We start from the raw sequence: 17,886 nt of genomic DNA on the forward strand, positions 1-17,886 counted from the left end.
TGCTATTTGTGTTTTGCTTTTTATTGTATTGATATTTATTAATTTGACTATTGCAGAAAATAGACTATCGATTTTGGCCTCAAGTCTTGAGAGAAATTCTGCATTTTCTTTATGGGCCATGGGACTGGAAATTTGCGGGGAGAGTTTTTTGCTGTTCTTGTTGCTGCTGGTGGTGGTGCTGCTGCTGCTCATCCCTCAACTTCTGTTGGAACTTGGCCAAATGATTTCGGCCGGATTGGCTTGAGCACCTTGGCTATACAAGGGCCTGCGGGTGTTGGGCGTTGCTGCTGCTATTGGAGTTGGTGCTGGTGCTGCTTTGGCCCCTTGTACAACTCTTGCGCGCTGCTGCCGCTGATGCTGCTGCTGCTGTGGCCGCTTCCTTTGTGATGGCTGTTGCTGCTCAACAGTACGGACATATGGCTGCTGCTGTTGCTGTGGTCGGCGATGCTGCTGTTGATGATTGTCCGCTCGTGGCTGTTGCTGCTGCTGCTCCTGCTCAGTAATTCCGCTACGTACTACCCGGCTGTACGACGGCCTACCGCTGCCGCTGATTGTTGCTAGCTGCTGTTGTTGTTGTTGGCGGCCCTGTCGTTGCGTCTGCTGTGACTGCTGCTGATGCTGCTGCTGCTGCGTACGCTGATGTTTGTTGTGTTTCTGTTGTGGGCGTTGCTTCTCGGTTTGCTGCTGTGGCTGCTGGCGTTGCTGTTGATACTGCTGCTCACCGATGAGCCGGTTTGCCCTTAGATGGCTACGAGCCTTTTGTAGGCGGCACATCCCTTGTAGCAGCTCACGTGCTTGCCGCTACAATTGGCGCATTTAAGATCCTCCTGCCTGGGTTTCCTGCATGCTGTTGTGGGGTGATCTCCTGCGCATTTCATGCAATTGAAATGGCCGTCTGCAATAATTTTAGTATGCCCAACTCCTGGCACCGATGGCATTGGGCTGGATCGCGTGGCTTGGCTTGTCTCACTATCGAGACGCACTGGTTGGCCAGTTGTTTAACGTCAAGTCATTGCCTCATGGCCACCATCCGCCTTGGGCTGAATTTCAACCTCAAAAAATGTTGTAGAGGCCTTCCATTAAAACGGTGTTTTAATCCTCGGATAAACCGGGCAGTGTATCCGAGTCGTTCCAGCTCCTCCGTTATCCAGCTGCTGGGCGTAGTGTGGTGTAAATGCCGCACTATTACACGGTAGCCCCTTTAACTGCGCGGCTGGTGTGTGTGCAGTTGAGTGCTATCTTCAGCAAGGGCGTTCTGTATGGCGTTGTATGTTGTCATGTCGTCGCAACTGGACTCTGAGTCCACTGTTGGCCATCGATTTCGTCGTGAATTTCCCCACGTTCGGATTTATTGTCAATTTATTGACAGGAAGATTGTAGGGACCTTGGTGCTGCGTAATGACGGTTGGACGGGCGTTATAATTTATATTGATGTCTGGCTTGGTGTTGAGGCTGATGGTTTTCCGTCTCCATCTGTTGACTTTCAGACCCCTTACTTTGTGGCTCCCTATGTTGAACCTCACTTGGTGGAACCGGAACCTCACTATTTAGCGGTGAGCATATTTGGCCAACATCTGACTCCATCTGCCGGGTCTCGTGATGCAATCTTTTCGCAAACTGACTCTTGAACATGGGCGTGTCAAGTGCCCAGGCAGGCAAAGTGGTCGTCATCTGAATCCGTTTCGATCGCCGCGCAATCTTCTTTTGAGCGGCGAGCGAAACGAATTTGTTGTCAGGATATCCTTTGCTATAGGGGTAACTGCCCCTGGGCGAGGGCATTTCATTGGCCAGTAGCGGGGGAACGCTATTAAGGCATTCCTTTACCAGCTGTGTTCTGGTACTAGGCCTTGTCTGAGTATTATGCTCGTCCGCCTGAGTCAGAGTAGGCAGCAAGCATTTTCTGCTTCTGCTAGTATTATTGCTTTCAGTTGTCGTCAAACGTTGTTGCTGTTGCTGGTCATTGTTTTTCTGTATGCCGTTTATGGTTTCGGCATATGTCAATGTGTTTGTTTTTGTTTTGTTATTGGCGTAGGTCAGGGGTTTATGGTTCGGCGGGAGAGAGCAAGCATCTCTCTTTTTGTCATAAGTGTGTGAGTGCAAGTTTGGCGGCAAACGCTTTGGGGCTTGATGTGACGCGCCTCCGTTTTGATTGTGCGCCAAGGGCTCGGACGCTGAGAGAGCGCAAGCGTCGCTCTCTCTGATGCTTGTGTGAGTTGTTTGCTTGTTTTTGTTTTCGCTAATGTTTTGGCGCGAAAACATATGGGCATAACATTTGTTCTTGTTTTGTTTATGTGCACTTAAATGCTCTTTTGTTAGTGCGAAAGCGCCGCTATTTTTGGAACCCGTTGCACTTTCGCTGGGAGCTATTTTTGTCTGCGTGTTTGTACGTGTATTTGATGGCGGTTTTTCTTGTATGTTGGCGTCTGTTTTTGGTGGGATTGGCGAGTATTTTCTAACATATAAACCCCTGTCCACGAAACGACGCTCGAACTCCAGCACCGTAGCTCCCAAGGAGCTCACAGTACTCTCTGGCGAGTCCGTCTCCAACTCAGCCAGATCCGCATCCCCCTCTGAGTCGAACATTGGTTCGAAGATGGAAGCATTTGCGGCACAAACACCAGCTGCAGCAGCAGCAGCAACGCCCAACACCCGCAGGCCCTTGTATAGCCGAGGTGCTCAAGCCAATCCGGCCGAAAAACCATTTGGCCAAGTTCCAGCAAAATCTAAGGGATGAGCAGCAGCAGCAACATAAACAAAAACAGCAGCAGCGCGGACACAATTTGGGTCGGCAGCACCAGCAGCAGCACCAGCATCGCGGCCATCATTCCCAGCCACAGGCCAAGGGGCGCCAATGCCAGCGCGATCAACGGGTGCAGCCAACTCCAAAAAGTTTCCAGACGCCGAGAAATCCCCAGCATCAGCAGCAGCCAGCCATCCAATGCGATGGCAAGTGTGTGGGACTCCTAAAAGAGTACGCCGTTAAAATTGAAAACTTGGAAAAAAAACTGCAAGAACTTACCACATTAATTGCAAGCCTGACGGAAGCAAAGGGCAGTGGCTCAGCAGCGGCCAATCCTCCAACACAGCCACCAGCAGCAGCACCAACACCAACACCTACAAGACCCGCCGCCAATACACAACCTGACGCCGCAGCCGTATCGGAGGACTCTGATATGGACTGCGAAGCACTCAGCGACGATGGCGACGACCAGTGGACGGACGACGATTCAGTTGACGACGAGATAGCGGATATCATAGACGACTACGATAGCTACTACTCTGACTACTTTTGATGAGCCCAAAAGTCGGTCCTGAGGCAGCCACTAAAACAGATGGAAAACGTTAACTCACATAACCAATACGTACTCACCTGACACGCCATCGACAGAGCTGCCCCACCAGCAGATGCCACGACAAATAGACCAAACTTTTGCTGCTAATTTGACGACATTCTTGGAATATATTGACGACGCTCCTGACAATTCACCGCACAGGTCCAGAGCAGCCACTGAAACAAACCAAAAATGACGTCAATTCGCATACCAACAAAATATGGACAAAACTCAAAATAATCACACGTACCTGCCACGCCTCCGACAGATCTGCCCCTCCAGCAGCTGCCCCGTCATCAACACCACACATTTGATGCCAATTGGACGACATTTTGGGATTTATTGACGACGCTCCTGACAATCCACCGCACAGGTCCAGAGCAGCCACTGTAAACAAATTAAAAATGACGTCAATTCACACATCAACACAAAATGGTCCAAACACACATAAAACATACGTACCTGCCACGCCTCCGATAGAACTGCCTCTCCAGCAGTTGCCTCACTAAATTCACCATCCACTTTCTTACAAATGGGCGAAATTTGAAGGCCCTATCGCCGTCGCCAACAACATCCAGTCCACAGGCTGCCGCTAAAAGGAGAAAAAACATCAATACACACATCAACACAAAATGGTCCAAACATACACAAAACATACGTACCTGCCATGCCTCCGATAGAGCTGCCTCTCCAGCAGGTGCCACACCAATTTCGCCACCCAATTCCTGCCAAATGGGCGAAATTCGAAGGCCCTATCGCCGTCGCCATCAACATCCAGGCTGCCGCTAAAAGAAGAAAAACATCAATTCACGCATCAACACAAAATAGCCATTACTTCTACTAATCACACTTACCTGTCAATACACTCACAGATCTGCCTCTCCAGTACCTGCCTCGCCACCAACCGCAACATTGTGTTCCAAGTTGGGCCCAATTTGGACGCCCCTCCGACAACGCTGCCATCAACCGATGGCCGTGACGTCACGCCATCATCACAAAACAGCAGCAGCAATCCAACGACGAGGCCAGCCAATACAGTCGACTCTGGCCAGCACGCCATCTCCATCTCCATCCACATCGAAAGTGCATCCTGGGTGGCCGGACCAGCAGCCACTCGGATGCAGCCAATCCGCACTCATTTGCGGCCTTTTCCACTGCGGCCATTTCCACTGGTCAACGCATCCCGATTGGCCGGACCAGTGCCAATCCCCAGATCTCCAGGTAGAAGCAACGTGGGCGTCCGGACCAGAGTCGCTCGCCAAACACCATCACCATTCACGCCAACTCCTGGATCCTGCCTCTGCCAATTCCGATGCCGCAGATGCGCGATCTGCTGCATCACACACACGTGCACATCCAGCGCTGAGGCGGATGCGCCCTGTGCCATCCACACTGCTCCAGACGACGACGATGATCCTCCAGTACCTGAAATAGAAAATAAATAGAATTAAATTAGCCTATAAATATCAGTAATGTTGCAATTTGTTCAATACTTATCTCTTTGTTTGTATAAATGTACGTCAATTATTGCGAATGTCAAAATAGGGCTACCAGACTGTAATACTAATAGAATGTAAACATGTCTCTAGATGTTAATGTAATGTTAATGTTAACAGCCCGCCAATTTTAAAAATCACATTATTGTTGTTAGTTAAGCTTAAATGTAAATTGCCGAAGTTATGGTAATAGGAAAAGCTGGAAATAAAATCCGCCAGTAGCAAAGCTGGCGGGCGAGTGTGCGCATCGTAGGCGAGCACGCGCATCTAATTACATCGAAAAAAAAAAGTGACTTGTGTTTTGTTGTTGTTTTATGTGGAACTTTAAATGTTTTTAAATACATGTTTAAACCGGGAAAATGAACTAAATAAACAATATGTGCCAAATAATTGCAAATAATGCAATATAATCATCTGTGATCGCGCTGTAATAGTGAAGCCAATAAACCCAACTGGAGGAAAGAGGAAGGAAAAGCAAGCTACTGAGTACCTGGACCAGGCCACCAAATGGACGCATTTGCTCCAAAACAGACGACCAACAAAATGGATGTTATGGATGCTATGGACAACTCGGCAAGAGCCGAAGCGGGTGGTGAGTGCGTTACTCAAAATAGTGCTACCTACATATCGACCAGGCCCCTGGGAGGGAACCCCTCCGCAAATGCTTCCATCTTCGAACCAATGTTCGACTCAGAGGGGGATGCGGATCTGGCTGAGTTGGAGACGGACTCGCCAGAGAGTACTGTGAGCTCCTTGGGAGCTACGGTGCTGGAGTTCGAGCGTCGTTTCGTGGACAGGGGTTTATATGTTAGAAAATACTCGCCAATCCCACCAAAAACAGACGCCAACATACAAGAAAAACCGCCATCAAATACACGTACAAACACGCAGACAAAAATAGCTCCCAGCGAAAGTGCAACGGGTTCCAAAAATAGCGGCGCTTTCGCACTAACAAAAGAGCATTTAAGTGCACATAAACAAAACAAGAACAAATGTTATGCCCATATGTTTTCGCGCCAAAACATTAGCGAAAACAAAAACAAGCAAACAACTCACACAAGCATCAGAGAGAGCGACGCTTGCGCTCTCTCAGCGTCCGAGCCCTTGGCGCACAATCAAAACGGAGGCGCGTCACATCAAGCCCCAAAGCGTTTGCCGCCAAACTTGCACTCACACACTTATGACAAAAAGAGAGATGCTTGCTCTCTCCCGCCGAACCATAAACCCCTGACCTACGCCAATAACAAAACAAAAACAAACACATTGACATATGCCGAAACCATAAACGGCATACAGAAACACAATGACCAGCAACAGCAACAACGTTTGACGACAACTGAAAGCAATAATACTAGCAGAAGCAGAAAATGCTTGCTGCCTACTCTGACTCAGGCGGACGAGCATAATACTCAGACAAGGCCTAGTACCAGAACACAGCTGGTAAAGGAATGCCTTAATAGCGTTCCCCCGCTACTGGCCAATGAAATGCCCTCGCCCAGGGGCAGTTACCCCTATAGCAAAGGATATCCTGACAACAAATCCGTTTCGATCGCCGCGCATCTTCTTTTGAGCGGCGAGCGAAACGAATTTGTTGTCAGGATATCCTTTGCTATAGGGGTAACTGCCCCTGGGCGAGGGCATTTCATTGGCCAGTAGCGGGGGAACGCTATTAAGGCATTCCTTTACCAGCTGTGTTCTGGTACTAGGCCTTGTCTGAGTATTATGCTCGTCCGCCTGAGTCAGAGTAGGCAGCAAGCATTTTCTGCTTCTGCTAGTATTATTGCTTTCAGTTGTCGTCAAACGTTGTTGCTGTTGCTGGTCATTGTTTTTCTGTATGCCGTTTATGGTTTCGGCATATGTCAATGTGTTTGTTTTTGTTTTGTTATTGGCGTAGGTCAGGGGTTTATGGTTCGGCGGGAGAGAGCAAGCATCTCTCTTTTTGTCATAAGTGTGTGAGTGCAAGTTTGGCGGCAAACGCTTTGGGGCTTGATGTGACGCGCCTCCGTTTTGATTGTGCGCCAAGGGCTCGGACGCTGAGAGAGCGCAAGCGTCGCTCTCTCTGATGCTTGTGTGAGTTGTTTGCTTGTTTTTGTTTTCGCTAATGTTTTGGCGCGAAAACATATGGGCATAACATTTGTTCTTGTTTTGTTTATGTGCACTTAAATGCTCTTTTGTTAGTGCGAAAGCGCCGCTATTTTGGAACCCGTTGCACTTTCGCTGGGAGCTATTTTTGTCTGCGTGTTTGTACGTGTATTTGATGGCGGTTTTTCTTGTATGTTGGCGTCTGTTTTTGGTGGGATTGGCGAGTATTTTCTAACATATAAACCCCTGTCCACGAAACGACGCTCGAACTCCAGCACCGTAGCTCCCAAGGAGCTCACAGTACTCTCTGGCGAGTCCGTCTCCAACTCAGCCAGATCCGCATCCCCCTCTGAGTCGAACATTGGTTCGAAGATGGAAGCATTTGCGGAGGGGTTCCCTCCCAGGGGCCTGGTCGATATGTAGGTAGCACTATTTTGAGTAACGCACTCACCACCCGCTTCGGCTCTTGCCGAGTTGTCCATAGCATCCATAACATCCATTTTGTTGGTCGTCTGTTTTGGAGCAAATGCGTCCATTTGGTGGCCTGGTCCAGGTACTCAGTAGCTTGCTTTTCCTTCCTCTTTCCTCCAGTTGGGTTTATTGGCTTCACTATTACAGCGCGATCACAGATGATTATATTGCATTATTTGCAATTATTTGGCACATATTGTTTATTTAGTTCATTTTCCCGGTTTAAACATGTATTTAAAAACATTTAAAGTTCCACATAAAACAACAACAAAACACAAGTCACTTTTTTTTTCGATGTAATTAGATGCGCGTGCTCGCCTACGATGCGCACACTCGCCCGCCAGCTTTGCTACTGGCGGATTTTATTTCCAGCTTTTCCTATTACCATAACTTCGGCAATTTACATTTAAGCTTAACTAACAACAATAATGTGATTTTTAAAATTGGCGGGCTGTTAACATTAACATTACATTAACATCTAGAGACATGTTTACATTCTATTAGTATTACAGTCTGGTAGCCCTATTTTGACATTCGCAATAATTGACGTACATTTATACAAACAAAGAGATAAGTATTGAACAAATTGCAACATTACTGATATTTATAGGCTAATTTAATTCTATTTATTTTCTATTTCAGGTACTGGAGGATCATCGTCGTCGTCTGGAGCAGTGTGGATGGCACAGGGCGCATCCGCCTCAGCGCTGGATGTGCACGTGTGTGTGATGCAGCAGATCGCGCATCTGCGGCATCGGAATTGGCAGAGGCAGGATCCAGGAGTTGGCGTGAATGGTGATGGTGTTTGGCGAGCGACTCTGGTCCGGACGCCCACGTTGCTTCTACCTGGAGATCTGGGGATTGGCACTGGTCCGGCCAATCGGGATGCGTTGACCAGTGGAAATGGCCGCAGTGGAAAAGGCCGCAAATGAGTGCGGATTGGCTGCATCCGAGTGGCTGCTGGTCCGGCCACCCAGGATGCACTTTCGATGTGGATGGAGATGGAGATGGCGTGCTGGCCAGAGTCGACTGTATTGGCTGGCCTCGTCGTTGGATTGCTGCTGCTGTTTTGTGATGATGGCGTGACGTCACGGCCATCGGTTGATGGCAGCGTTGTCGGAGGGGCGTCCAAATTGGGCCCAACTTGGAACACAATGTTGCGGTTGGTGGCGAGGCAGGTACTGGAGAGGCAGATCTGTGAGTGTATTGACAGGTAAGTGTGATTAGTAGAAGTAATGGCTATTTTGTGTTGATGCGTGAATTGATGTTTTTCTTCTTTTAGCGGCAGCCTGGATGTTGATGGCGACGGCGATAGGGCCTTCGAATTTCGCCCATTTGGCAGGAATTGGGTGGCGAAATTGGTGTGGCACCTGCTGGAGAGGCAGCTCTATCGGAGGCATGGCAGGTACGTATGTTTTGTGTATGTTTGGACCATTTTGTGTTGATGTGTGTATTGATGTTTTTTCTCCTTTTAGCGGCAGCCTGTGGACTGGATGTTGTTGGCGACGGCGATAGGGCCTTCAAATTTCGCCCATTTGTAAGAAAGTGGATGGTGAATTTAGTGAGGCAACTGCTGGAGAGGCAGTTCTATCGGAGGCGTGGCAGGTACGTATGTTTTATGTGTGTTTGGACCATTTTGTGTTGATGTGTGAATTGACGTCATTTTTAATTTGTTTACAGTGGCTGCTCTGGACCTGTGCGGTGGATTGTCAGGAGCGTCGTCAATAAATCCCAAAATGTCGTCCAATTGGCATCAAATGTGTGGTGTTGATGACGGGGCAGCTGCTGGAGGGGCAGATCTGTCGGAGGCGTGGCAGGTACGTGTGATTATTTTGAGTTTTGTCCATATTTTGTTGGTATGCGAATTGACGTCATTTTTGGTTTGTTTCAGTGGCTGCTCTGGACCTGTGCGGTGAATTGTCAGGAGCGTCGTCAATATATTCCAAGAATGTCGTCAAATTAGCAGCAAAAGTTTGGTCTATTTGTCGTGGCATCTGCTGGTGGGGCAGCTCTGTCGATGGCGTGTCAGGTGAGTACGTATTGGTTATGTGAGTTAACGTTTTCCATCTGTTTTTAGTGGCTGCCTCAGGACCGACTTTTGGGCTCATCAAAAGTAGTCAGAGTAGTAGCTATCGTAGTCGTCTATGATATCCGCTATCTCGTCGTCAACTGAATCGTCGTCCGTCCACTGGTCGTCGCCATCGTCGCTGAGTGCTTCGCAGTCCATATCAGAGTCCTCCGATACGGCTGCGGCGTCAGGTTGTGTATTGGCGGCGGGTCTTGTAGGTGTTGGTGTTGGTGCTGCTGCTGGTGGCTGTGTTGGAGGATTGGCCGCTGCTGAGCCACTGCCCTTTGCTTCCGTCAGGCTTGCAATTAATGTGGTAAGTTCTTGCAGTTTTTTTTCCAAGTTTTCAATTTTAACGGCGTACTCTTTTAGGAGTCCCACACACTTGCCATCGCATTGGATGGCTGGCTGCTGCTGATGCTGGGGATTTCTCGGCGTCTGGAAACTTTTTGGAGTTGGCTGCACCCGTTGATCGCGCTGGCATTGGCGCCCCTTGGCCTGTGGCTGGGAATGATGGCCGCGATGCTGGTGCTGCTGCTGGTGCTGCCGACCCAAATTGTGTCCGCGCTGCTGCTGTTTTTGTTTATGTTGCTGCTGCTGCTCATCCCTTAGATTTTGCTGGAACTTGGCCAAATGGTTTTCGGCCGGATTGGCTTGAGCACCTCGGCTATACAAGGGCCTGCGGGTGTTGGGCGTTGCTGCTGCTGCTGCAGCTGGTGTTTGTGCTGCTGGTTTGGCCGCCTGTCTGCCGCTTGAATGCTGCTGTTGCTGTTGGTGTTGTGGCCGCTTCTTTTGTGATGGCTGCTGCTGCTTGGGGGCGGGGATATGGGGCTGCTGTTGCTGGGAAGGACGACGACTGCTCGTCGGCTGTTGCCGTTCTGCCGCGCGTGGCTGCTGCTGCTGCTCAGCATTCCCAGACCGCAACACACTGCTGTAGGAAGGCCTGCCATTGCCTCTGGTGCCTGTGTTTGCTGTCTGCTGTTGTTGTTGCTGGGATTGGGATTGGCGACTCGGCTGCTGAGTTTGTGGGCGTTGTTGGTCAGTTGGCTGCTGAGGCTGCTGGCGTTGCTGTTGATACTGCTGCCTCTGCTGCTCACCGATGAGCCTGTTTGCCCTTAAATGGCTGCGGGCCTTTTTGTAGGCGGGACAACCCTTGTAGCAGCTCACGTGCTTGCCGCTACAATTGGCGCATTTGGGATCCTCCTGCCTGGGTTTCCTGCATGCTGTTGTGGGGTGATCTCCTGCGCATTTCATACACTTGTATGGCCGTCTGCAATAGTTTTTTGTGTGGCCAAACTCCTGGCACCGATGGCACTGCGCTGGGTCGCGTGGCTTGGCTTGTCTCACTATGGAGACGCATTGGCTGGCCAGTTGTTTAATTGCGAGTATTGCCTCATAGCCGCCATCCGCCTTGGGCTGAATTTCAACCTCAAATATGTTTAGAGGCCTTCCATTAAAGCGATGTTTGAGTCCTCGGATAAACCGGGCAGTGTATCCGAGTCGTTCCAGCTCCTCCGTTATCCAGCTGCTGGGCGTAGTGTGGTGTAAATGCCGCACTATTACACGATAGCCCCTTTCGCTGCGCGGCTGGTGTGTATGCAGTTGAGTGCTATCTTCAGCAAGGGCGTTCTGTATGGCGTTGTATGTTGTCATGTCGTCGCACTGGACTCTGAGTCCACTGTTGGCCATCGATTTCGTCGTGAATTTCCCCACGTTCGGATTTATTGTCAATTTATTGATTAGGGGTACAATTGCAGGCACCAGGGGCAGGAAGATTGTAGGGACCTTGGTGCTGCGTAATGACGGTTGGACGGGCGTTATATTTATATTGATGTCTGGCTGGTGTTGAGGCTGATGGTTGTCCGTCTCCATCTGTTGACTTTCAGACCCCTTACTTTGTGGCTCCCTATGTTGAACCTCACTTGGTGGAACCGGAACCTCACTATTTAGCGGTGAGCATATTTGGCCAACATCTGACTCCATCTGCCGAGTCTCGTGATGCAATCTTTTCGCAAACTGACTCTTGAACATGGGCGTGTCAAGTGCCAGGCAGGCAAAGTGGTCGTCATCTGAATCCGTTTCGATCGCCGCGCATCTTCTTTTGAGCGGCGAGCGAAACGAATTTGTTGTCAGGATATCCTTTGCTATAGGGGTAAGGGGCAGGGGCGAGGGCATTTCATTGGCCAGTAGCGGGGGAACGCTATTAAGCCATTCCTTTACCAGCTGTGTTCTGGTACTAGGCCTTGTCTGAGTATTATGCTCGTCCGCCTGAGTCAGAGTAGGCAGCAAGCATTTTCTGCTTCTGCTAGTATTATTGCTTTCAGCTGTCGTCAAACGTTGTTGCTGTTGCTGGTCATTGTTTTTCTGTATGCCGTTTATGGTTTCGGCATATGTCAATGTGTTTGTTTTTGTTTTGTTATTGGCGTAGGTCAGGGGTTTATTGTTCGTGTTTGTGTTTGAGTATTGGTTCGGCGGGAGAGAGCAAGCATCTCTCTTTTTGTCATAAGTGTGTGAGTGCAAGTTTGGCGGCAAACGCTTTGGGGCTTGATGTGACGCGCCTCCGTTTTGATTGTGCGCCAAGGGCTCGGACGCTGAGAGAGCGCAAGCGTCGCTCTCTCTGATGCTTGTGTGAGTTGTTTGCTTGTTTTTGTTTTCGCTAATGTTTTGGCGCGAAAACATATGGGCATAACATTTGTTCTTGTTTTGTTTATGTGCACTTAAATGCTCTTTTGTTAGTGCGAAAGCGCCGCTATTTTTGGAACCCGTTGCACTTTCGCTGGGAGCTATTTTTGTCTGCGTGTTTGTACGTGTATTTGATGGCGGTTTTTCTTGTATGTTGGCGTCTGTTTTTGGTGGGATTGGCGGGTATTTTCTAACATATAAACCCCTGTCCACGAAACGACGCTCGAACTCCAGCACCGTAGCTCCCAAGGAGCTCACAGTACTCTCTGGCGAGTCCGTCTCCAACTCAGCCAGATCCGCATCCCCCTCTGAGTCGAACATTGGTTCGAAGAGGGAAGCATTTGCGGAGGGGTTCCCTCCCAGGGGCCTGGTCGATATGTAGGTAGCACTATTTTGAGTAACGCACTCACCACCCGCTTCGGCTCTTGCCGAGTTGTCCATAGCATCCATAACATCCATTTTGTTGGTCGTCTGTTTTGGAGCAAATGCGTCCATTTGGTGGATTGGTCCAGGTACTCAGTAGCTTGCTTTTCCTTCCTCTTTCCTCCAGTTGGGTTTATTGGCTTCACTATTACAGCGCGATCACAGATGATTATATTGCATTATTTGCAATTATTTGGCACATATTGTTTATTTAGTTCATTTTCCCGGTTTAAACATGTATTTAAAAACATTTAAAGTTCCACATAAAACAAAAACAAAACACAAGTCACTTTTTTTTTCGATGTAATTAGATGCGCGTGCTCGCCTACGATGCGCACACTCGCCCGCCAGCTTTGCTACTGGCGGATTTTATTTCCAGCTTTTCCTATTACCATAACTTCGGCAATTTACATTTAAGCTTAACTAACAACAATAATGTGATTTTTAAAATTGGCGGGCTGTTAACATTAACATTACATTAACATCTAGAGACATGTTTAAATTCTATTAGTATTACAGTCTGGTAGCCCTATTTTGACATTCGCAATAATTGACGTACATTTATACAAACAAAGAGATAAGTATTGAACAAATTGCAACATTACTGATATTTATAGGCTAATTTAATTCTATTTATTTTCTATTTCAGGTACTGGAGGATCATCGTCGTCGTCTGGAGCAGTGTGGATGGCACAGGGCGCATCCGCCTCAGCGCTGGATGTGCACGTGTGTGTGATGCAGCAGATCGCGCATCTGCGGCATCGGAATTGGCAGAGGCAGGATCCAGGAGTTGGCGTGAATGGTGATGGTGTTTGGAGAGCGACTCTGGTCCGGACGCCCACGTTGCTTCTACCTGGAGATCTGGGGATTGGCACTGGTCCGGCCAATCGGGATGCGTTGACCAGTGGAAATGGCCGCAGTGGAAAAGGCCGCAAATGAGTGCGGATTGGCTGCATCCGAGTGGCTGCTGGTCCGGCCACCCAGGATGCACTTTCGATGTGGATGGAGATGGAGATGGCGTGCTGGCCAGAGTCGACTGTATTGGCTGGCCTCGTCGTTGGATTGCTGCTGCTGTTTTGTGATGATGGCGTGACGTCACGGCCATCGGTTGATGGCAGCGTTGTCGGAGGGGCGTCCAAATTGGGCCCAACTTGGAACACAATGTTGCGGTTGGTGGCGAGGCAGGTACTGGAGAGGCAGATCTGTGAGTGTATTGACAGGTAAGTGTGATTAGTAGAAGTAATGGCTATTTTGTGTTGATGCGTGAATTGATGTTTTTCTTCTTTTAGCGGCAGCCTGGATGTTGATGGCGACGGCGATAGGGCCTTCGAATTTCGCCCATTTGGCAGGAATTGGGTGGCGAAATTGGTGTGGCACCTGCTGGAGAGGCAGCTCTATCGGAGGCATGGCAGGTACGTATGTTTTGTGTATGTTTGGACCATTTTGTGTTGATGTGTGTATTGATGTTTTTTCTCCTTTTAGCGGCAGCCTGTGGACTGGATGTTGTTGGCGACGGCGATAGGGCCTTCAAATTTCGCCCATTTGTAAGAAAGTGGATGGTGAATTTAGTGAGGCAACTGCTGGAGAGGCAGTTCTATCGGAGGCGTGGCAGGTACGTATGTTTTATGTGTGTTTGGACCATTTTGTGTTGATGTGTGAATTGACGTCATTTTTAATTTGTTTACAGTGGCTGCTCTGGACCTGTGCGGTGGATTGTCAGGAGCGTCGTCAATAAATCCCAAAATGTCGTCCAATTGGCATCAAATGTGTGGTGTTGATGACGGGGCAGCTGCTGGAGGGGCAGATCTGTCGGAGGCGTGGCAGGTACGTGTGATTATTTTGAGTTTTGTCCATATTTTGTTGGTATGCGAATTGACGTCATTTTTGGTTTGTTTCAGTGGCTGCTCTGGACCTGTGCGGTGAATTGTCAGGAGCGTCGTCAATATATTCCAAGAATGTCGTCAAATTAGCAGCAAAAGTTTGGTCTATTTGTCGTGGCATCTGCTGGTGGGGCAGCTCTGTCGATGGCGTGTCAGGTGAGTACGTATTGGTTATGTGAGTTAACGTTTTCCATCTGTATTTAGTGGCTGCCTCAGGACCGACTTTTGGGCTCATCAAAAGTAGTCAGAGTAGTAGCTATCGTAGTCGTCTATGATATCCGCTATCTCGTCGTCCGTCCACTGGTCGTCGCCATCGTCGCTGAGTGCTTCGCAGTCCATATCAGAGTCCTCCGATACGGCTGCGGCGTCAGGTTGTGTATTGGCGGCGGGTCTTGTAGGTGTTGGTGTTGGTGCTGCTGCTGGTGGCTGTGTTGGAGGATTGGCCGCTGCTGAGCCACTGCCCTTTGCTTCCGTCAGGCTTGCAATTAATGTGGTAAGTTCTTGCAGTTTTTTTTCCAAGTTTTCAATTTTAACGGCGTACTCTTTTAGGAGTCCCACACACTTGCCATCGCATTGGATGGCTGGCTGCTGCTGATGCTGGGGATTTCTCGGCGTCTGGAAACTTTTTGGAGTTGGCTGCACCCGTTGATCGCGCTGGCATTGGCGCCCCTTGGCCTGTGGCTGGGAATGATGGCCGCGATGCTGGTGCTGCTGCTGGTGCTGCCGACCCAAATTGTGTCCGCGCTGCTGCTGTTTTTGTTTATGTTGCTGCTGCTGCTCATCCCTTAGATTTTGCTGGAACTTGGCCAAATGGTTTTCGGCCGGATTGGCTTGAGCACCTCGGCTATACAAGGGCCTGCGGGTGTTGGGCGTTGCTGCTGCTGCTGCAGCTGGTGTTTGTGCTGCTGGTTTGGCCGCCTGTCTGCCGCTTGAATGCTGCTGTTGCTGTTGGTGTTGTGGCCGCTTCTTTTGTGATGGCTGCTGCTGCTTGGGGGCGGGGATATGGGGCTGCTGTTGCTGGGAAGGACGACGACTGCTCGTCGGCTGTTGCCGTTCTGCCGCGCGTGGCTGCTGCTGCTGCTCAGCATTCCCAGACCGCAACACACTGCTGTAGGAAGGCCTGCCATTGCCTCTGGTGCCTGTGTTTGCTGTCTGCTGTTGTTGTTGCTGGGATTGGGATTGGCGACTCGGCTGCTGAGTTTGTGGGCGTTGTTGGTCAGTTGGCTGCTGAGGCTGCTGGCGTTGCTGTTGATACTGCTGCCTCTGCTGCTCACCGATGAGCCTGTTTGCCCTTAAATGGCTGCGGGCCTTTTTGTAGGCGGGACAACCCTTGTAGCAGCTCACGTGCTTGCCGCTACAATTGGCGCATTTGGGATCCTCCTGCCTGGGTTTCCTGCATGCTGTTGTGGGGTGATCTCCTGCGCATTTCATACACTTGTATGGCCGTCTGCAATAGTTTTTTGTGTGGCCAAACTCCTGGCACCGATGGCACTGCGCTGGGTCGCGTGGCTTGGCTTGTCTCACTATGGAGACGCATTGGCTGGCCAGTTGTTTAATTGCGAGTATTGCCTCATAGCCGCCATCCGCCTTGGGCTGAATTTCAACCTCAAATATGTTTAGAGGCCTTCCATTAAAGCGATGTTTGAGTCCTCGGATAAACCGGGCAGTGTATCCGAGTCGTTCCAGCTCCTCCGTTATCCAGCTGCTGGGCGTAGTGTGGTGTAAATGCCGCACTATTACACGATAGCCCCTTTCGCTGCGCGGCTGGTGTGTATGCAGTTGAGTGCTATCTTCAGCAAGGGCGTTCTGTATGGCGTTGTATGTTGTCATGTCGTCGCACTGGACTCTGAGTCCACTGTTGGCCATCGATTTCGTCGTGAATTTCCCCACGTTCGGATTTATTGTCAATTTATTGATTAGGGGTACAATTGCAGGCACCAGGGGCAGGAAGATTGTAGGGACCTTGGTGCTGCGTAATGACGGTTGGACGGGCGTTATATTTATATTGATGTCTGGCTGGTGTTGACTTTCAGACCCCTTACTTTGTGGCTCCCTATGTTGAACCTCACTTGGTGGAACCGGAACCTCACTATTTAGCGGTGAGCATATTTGGTCAACATCTGACTCCATCTGCCGAGTCTCGTGATGCAATCTTTTCGCAAACTGACTCTTGAACATGGGCGTGTCAAGTGCCAGGCAGGCAAAGTGGTCGTCATCTGAATCCGTTTCGATCGCCGCGCATCTTCTTTTGAGCGGCGAGCGAAACGAATTTGTTGTCAGGATATCCTTTGCTATAGGGGTAAGGGGCAGGGGCGAGGGCATTTCATTGGCCAGTAGCGGGGGAACGCTATTAAGCCATTCCTTTACCAGCTGTGTTCTGGTACTAGGCCTTGTCTGAGTATTATGCTCGTCCGCCTGAGTCAGAGTAGGCAGCAAGCATTTTCTGCTTCTGCTAGTATTATTGCTTTCAGCTGTCGTCAAACGTTGTTGCTGTTGCTGGTCATTGTTTTTCTGTATGCCGTTTATGGTTTCGGCATATGTCAATGTGTTTGTTTTTGTTTTGTTATTGGCGTAGGTCAGGGGTTTATGGTTCGGCGGGAGAGAGCAAGCATCTCTCTTTTTGTCATAAGTGTGTGAGTGCAAGTTTGGCGGCAAACGCTTTGGGGCTTGATGTGACGCGCCTCCGTTTTGATTGTGCGCCAAGGGTTCGGACGCTGAGAGAGCGCAAGCGTCGCTCTCTCTGATGCTTGTGTGAGTTGTTTGCTTGTTTTTGTTTTCGCTAATGTTTTGGCGCGAAAACATATGGGCATAACATTTGTTCTTGTTTTGTTTATGTGCACTTAAATGCTCTTTTGTTAGTGCGAAAGCGCCGCTATTTTTGGAACCCGTTGCACTTTCGCTGGGAGCTATTTTTGTCTGCGTGTTTGTATGTGTATTTGATGGCGGTTTTTCTTGTATGTTGGCGTCTGTTTTTGGTGGGATTGGCGGGTATTTTCTAACATATAAACCCCTGTCCACGAAACGACGCTCGAACTCCAGCACCGTAGCTCCCAAGGAGCTCACAGTACTCTCTGGCGAGTCCGTCTCCAACTCAGCCAGATCCGCATCCCCCTCTGAGTCGAACATTGGTTCGAAGAGGGAAGCATTTGCGGAGGGGTTCCCTCCCAGGGGCCTGGTCGATATGTAGGTAGCACTATTTTGAGTAACGCACTCACCACCCGCTTCGGCTCTTGCCGAGTTGTCCATAGCATCCATAACATCCATTTTGTTGGTCGTCTGTTTTGGAGCAAGTGCGTCCATTTGGTGGCCTGGTCCAGGTACTCAGTAGCTTGCTTTTCCTTCCTCTTTCCTCCAGTTGGGTTTATTGGCTTCACTATTACAGCGCGATCACAGATGATTATATTGCATTATTTGCAATTATTTGGCACATATTGTTTATTTAGTTCATTTTCCCG

This window comes from Drosophila persimilis, unplaced genomic scaffold, assembly GCF_003286085.1.
Source record: "Drosophila persimilis strain 14011-0111.01,24,50 unplaced genomic scaffold, DperRS2 tig00000880-arrow-arrow-pilon, whole genome shotgun sequence".
Classification (NCBI taxonomy): domain Eukaryota; kingdom Metazoa; phylum Arthropoda; class Insecta; order Diptera; family Drosophilidae; genus Drosophila; species Drosophila persimilis.